Here is a 6,350-nt window from a genome sequence, read left to right on the forward strand (position 1 = left end):
GATATTTCAATTGTATGTAAGTTGGTCTTTTGATTTTTTTTTTTCCTTTTGAAATTAAAAATAAATAAATCTAGTGGAAAATATTTTTGCTTACTTTAGTATTTACTCTGCACAAGTACAACAATAAAAACAACAAAGTTTTATTTCACTATATATTAATATTATTTTTTATATCTTTATTACATCGATACTTTATTTAAAAAATACATCAATAATAATGTTATAATGTCTTTTCTTTTTTATTTTCTTTATTTTTTATTTCAGTTAAAATAATAATAATAATATTTTATAGTACTTATTAAATTTTTTATTTATATTTATATTCACTTGATAAGATGCTTTTCTTATTTATTTAGTTATTTATTTATTATAGTCATAAATTCTTTTTTGTTTTGGTTTAACTAACACACATATTAAAGTTATTAATTAATTTTTTAATAAAAAAAATGCAAAATTGAAGTTTTTATGCCATTTGTGATATATTTATTAAAATAAAAATTTAAAAATTTCTGCTATTAATAATTTTAACAAGTATGTAACCAATGATGTCATATTAGCTAAATCCGTTATTTTATTATCTCATTTATAATTTAAAAGAAGTATGTAACCAATGATGTCACTAAATGCCTCTTAATTAAGCCAGTTTTATTAGTAATACGATATGATAGATTTAGTAGAACTAAATATCTACAGTATAAAAGAAACGGTCCAAATTTAAATACAACGCGTTTGAATACTGAATGTTGAATAGTGTAACCCTTCAGGCCTTCAATTGGTCAAAGCCAATTCCTAATCAACATGTAATGTTACATTATCTTAGACAATTAGAAAAACTGAAAATATAACTTCCTCTTAATTTGTTTAATATACTATCTTCTTTTTTAGATTTAATATTTCTCAAATTTTAGTTTGACCTTTTTTTTTTCTTTTTCTACAAGTGATGTTCCTTATGAAGAAATGTGTTGGTTGTGCCTCCAAAGTCGAACACAACAGCATGCACAACAATAATGCGCATCATAACCCCATTTTAATTGGAGCACAGTTTCTCAGTCAATGACCTACGTTATGTCTCAACTCTCAATAAAGTCAACCCTTATTAATTGGTACTACTATAATTGATTTTCTCTATTTTAACCTCTATCCTATATCCATAACTTGCGTAGTACATATATAACTCACATAGATATTTAACCGCGCCAAAGAAGAATAATAACAAAAAAAAAAAAGGTACATTGATATAATCCAAGAATGTTTTCAAAAGGTATGTAGGAAATTAAAATACCTTGAATAATTCAAATTAGAAGTATTATTTTTCACCTCTCAAATAATAATTGTCATTTAATTTGCATGATTAAAAATATTCTGCCAGAACTTATTCCTTAAGAAAATATAATCCTAGAACAACCACCCTTTTCATACATACACAATATAATATTAACTACTTCGGAAAACCCATTTTATTATACTGTACAAATATCAGCTTGACCAAAAAAATGCTTCCATATAATTAATTTGGTTATAAAAATACAATATTAAATCAAGATTGCTTTTATCAACCTTTGACCATATAATGAATATGTTCCCATATAAATATGAACAGTGCAACCACCCTTTAATTTAACCTACTTGGCCTTAGCTTCTCTTCTTTTTCTTTCTTTCTTTCATCTTATTACATGGCACCATCATCAGCATCAGGTTCTTCAACAGATCAAACAATCACAGTTGAAAAAAGTATTTCAAGAACAAGATTTGCAGAGCTGGGAATTAATTCATGGCCCAAGTGAGTAACTAATTCCTCTTATTTGAGCAAGTATATAAAAAATATTTGATAACAAAAAAATATTAGCTAAAAACTGCGAAAATTTACCTTCTGACTTTATTTAATTCATCCTATAATTCGTAAATAAATATTAAATAAGATAAATTTAAACTGTTTTGACGAATTTATTTTATCTTCCTATAATGTTGTTATTGTAGATGGGCTTGTCCTCCTGGGAAGTACAAGCTGAAATACAATTCACAACAGACATGCCATTTGGTGAGAGGGAAAGTGAAGGTTTATTCCGAGGACTCGTCTTCTCCGGCGGTGGAGTTTTGTGCCGGCGACCTTGTCACCATTCCCAGTGGACTCAGTTGCACTTGGGATGTAATGGCTTCGGTGGACATGCATTACAAATTTGAGCCCTCTCCTGCACCTTCATCTCCTCCTCATTCTTGATCTCATGAGATGAATGCATGGAAGAAAAGAACCTCTAAATATATGTTTGTTTAATTTTTATTTTATCAAATATATGCTGGCTAATATTTTTTTTTTCATCTAGGAAAAATAACAATAATGAATTTTCTAATATATATAATTTAGTTTAATATATTGATATTTAAACTCGCATGTTATTATTTCCCCGTTTCGTCATGCTATACGAATTAAAATTAGGGTGTACATAGGTAGGGTAAAACCGAGTTTAATATGACCCAAATCTGATTCGAAATATACATAGGTCTATTTATTAGATCCGAATCCGGTTCTAGACCCGATGAAACCAATACACTTTCGGACTATAATTATACCGGGTGAAAACCGAGCCGTTAACATTACATTACGTTGATACCTTCTTGTAAGCTAGCATGTAAAAATATCCAAATTTCCAAAACTCCAACCATTATTTAACATGGTAAAATTCACTTAGAAAAATATAACAAGAACCAACCCTTCTTCAAAATTAAAGCATAACCACAATCAATACTAAAGTATAACCACAATCAATACTAATATTGTCTAATAATACCAAATATTTAAATCAATACAAATAACACAATATTATGCATTAGTCTAAAGTCTTATGCGTTCTTAACATAAAACATTAACTTATAGTCTTATAATGACTAATAACACAAAGGGAAAGTATGAGTAGCCAATGGAATATTTGTACAATGTGAACAATGGAGGTTTAAGGAGTATTAGAGATATAACCATTAGTGTTACCTTTTTTCATCAGCTGAAACTTTTGAGATGAGTGGTATCATAACATGGTATTAGAGCTTTAGATCCGAGAGGTCAAGAGTTTGATCCTTGGTAAACCCAAAATCAGTTTAAGCTTTTAGGAAGATGTTTATTATCCCTAGTACTTGGATGATTATTCTAAATAGTATGGGAGATGTTCATTTTATAACTCAATAGCCCATTGTACACATTGTACAAATAGTCCATTGTCTCTCTAGTGGGATCCTAACACAAAATATTAAGGTTTACAATACTTAAATTCCACATAAGAATAGTCATGATCCATCACTAATAACACAAAATATTAATTGTGTATGATGATCGGGTCACCGAATCGACTTCGGGTGACCCAATCCGAAATAATGACCTAGTCTATTTTTGAAACTATTATCCGACCCTAAACTCGATGAAATCATACTAAATTAGTCCTTAAAATATTTAAAATCGAATCAGACTTTCGATTCGGATCGGATCATGTGCACCCCTAATTAAAATGTTTAGCATTAGAAAGAAGAGAAGGAGCATGCATGCAATTGCACTAAAAGAAAAAAATAAAATAAAATAAATGAGGAGGTGCAGTGCATGCATTTTTCATGTTTGTTTGACTGGTCAGATTTGACCATTACCATCAATCTATCTCATAATACTTAAATAAAATTAAAGATGCAGTAATTGCCAGCTCTGACTTACTTGGAATTTTCTTTCTTGCTTTCTATTTCCATTTCATATTTATGTGCTTGTCAAACCCTAAATTTAATTCTCAGCTGTTTTTGTAATAACTGTGCAATATATGTATATAATTATAAAGTAAAATAATATATGTTCCACCTTGCCATTCTTATACTCAGATAGTCAGATTACTTATTTATTTATTTTATTATTATTATTATTATCTACATGCATGCATGTTGAAGCTGCTGAGCCATTATTTTACAGTTTAATTTGCATAACTGATGTCAGCACGCTTTTGGCCCTTTTGAAAGGAATAACAATAAGAAGGATATATATAATTATATTGGGTAAAGTATATTTTTTGTTTTTAAAATTTAATAAAAATTTTAAAAATATTTTTAAGTTTTATTTTGTTTTAATTTTGTCTTATAAATTTTCGATTTGAATCAAATATATCTTCAATAACTAAATTTTTAAAAAATTTAAGACTAATTTAACAATAATATAAAAAAATTATGTTTGATTTATATGTATTGAGAAATTCTTCTTATGAAATTATTGTTGAATCGGTATTAAAATTTTTTAAAAAATTAACTGTAAAGCGTATATTTGATGCAAATAAATTTTTTTTTAGATAAAATTAAAATAAAATAAAATTTAAAAATATTTTTAAAATTTATAAGGTAATACATAGTCTTTACACTCTATTTTTTAAATACTTTATAGAAAAGTATAAAATCTTAGTATACATATATAAATGTTCAAAATTTTACAAAACCTTGGAGGAATAAAACAGGGTACAAATCAAGATAAACATTCACAAAATAAAAAAGTAGCTTATGTGACAAAAAAGGCTACAAAACAGGCTGACAAAAAGTATACTTTATTACCGAATTATATATTATACTGCAAAGGGAATATATGAATTATGAATGTGCGTCTTTAAGGAGCTTTTGATTTTCGAAACATGAAAAGAAAGTAAACAACTGTCTTGAATTTGCAACGTGCTGCGTTCATGCTGGTTCTGTGTGGAGGATACATACATTACCTGTATGATTCAGTGGAATCTAGAAATGCGGTTATTTCTTTACTTTTCTTTTCTGATATTTTTTCACCATTCTTATCTGATGATGATACGCTGTTTCACAGTGCATAAATTAAATATAATTGAGTAAAACCATACATCACTTTGTGAATCACTGTGTATAACAGACAATTATATGTGATAAATTTTGGAGGATAAAAATAAAGAAGTTAAAGATACATATGTAATAATGTAGTTATCTTGTATAATTGCGAACAAAATATGAATTATGGTAAGGAAAAATATTAGGAGTAATATTTTTTATTAATATTAGTTTATATTTTAAATTAATATTTTATTTTTATACTATTAGAATTAGAATGTAAAATTTAAAATTTATAATTTATGATAAAATATTATTTTACTCTTAATAATGTTTACACCAAAGTCTAATTAGTTTGGTCTTTTAACATTTTAAACATTTTATTTTAGTCTCAAAAATTTTGAACGGATTCAATTTTGTCCTACTATACTGTTCAATTTGAATCCAATCATTAACAAAAATTTTTTTATATTAGTAATCATTTGTAGGTTGATTTTACTTATGGACTAAAATTGAACGTTATATTGGCTCTTAAATATGTTAATTATTCATGTAAAATTTTATTGTAAAATAACATTGAATCCATTTAAAAATTTTTGAGATTGAAATAGAATATTTTAAATATTAGAGATTAAATTAAAATTTATCATAAATATTAGGGATAAAAATAATACTTTACCCTATAATTTAATACTTAGCGTTTAAAATATCGACCAAGTATTGACAAAAAAAAATGTTAGTTATTTAGTATTACTCTTATAATTAATATATTAGAATTTAATACTTAGTATTTAAAGTGTTGATTAAGTATCGACAAAAATAACAAATTTTATTAGTGAATAGCGTAACATTATTTTTATGGTTAATACACATTCTCTGTACATACATACATATAAACATGAATTTATTTAGATTTCGATTTGAAGAAATAGACCTTTTCAATTGTTTTTTATACTATTGCTGTAAAATATAATCTTTCATCATACATTCATTTGATACTTAAGTATAAAAAACATTCGAAATAATGTCTTTGTTTTTAATATATTTTACTTTCATTTATTTTTAATAATACATCCTTAAAAAAATTTAAAACCTCTAAAATTTAAACATTCAGAAATCTAATTATACATTTTTAAAAAACATTTTGAACATTCGAATCTAAATATAAAAAACAGATTTTGGATTTTTATGAAAAGATTTTGAATGCTCTTTTATAATAATTTTAAATGTTTTTTTAATTAAATTTTGAATTTTTTTATATAATTTTAAATGATTTTTTTTAATTAATAATAGTTGATTGTTATTGACTGATAGCTTAGTTGGTTAGGTAGCATATAAATCCTGTTTTAATTTGAGTGGTTTGAGCCTGTGGGGGGTTTTGGGTTGAATCAAGTATTTGTCGTCGAGAAGTGTGGTTATGACGCTTTCAGTTGGAGCTTGAATTCTGTTCAATTAAGTCTTTGTTTTCTTTAATTGTTACCAAAAAAGAAAAATTCAGCTTAAATGAAACTTTAACTGTGAATCTGTGATAATTGAGAATAACAAAAAGG

At 25.9% G+C, this 6,350-nt stretch overlaps 1 long non-coding RNA gene across 1 annotated transcript; it reads left to right on the forward strand.

Annotated features, from left to right (window-relative positions):
- Positions 1-1,637: 1,637 nt before the first annotated feature.
- On the forward strand, positions 1,638-2,383 carry LOC112758711 (uncharacterized). Its single transcript, XR_011873516.1, has 2 exons — positions 1,638-1,780; positions 1,978-2,383. It is a non-coding gene; the product is annotated as an uncharacterized lncRNA (long non-coding RNA).
- Positions 2,384-6,350: the final 3,967 nt, after the last annotated feature.

This window comes from Arachis hypogaea, chromosome 16, assembly GCF_003086295.3.
Source record: "Arachis hypogaea cultivar Tifrunner chromosome 16, arahy.Tifrunner.gnm2.J5K5, whole genome shotgun sequence".
NCBI classification, from domain to species: domain Eukaryota; kingdom Viridiplantae; phylum Streptophyta; class Magnoliopsida; order Fabales; family Fabaceae; genus Arachis; species Arachis hypogaea.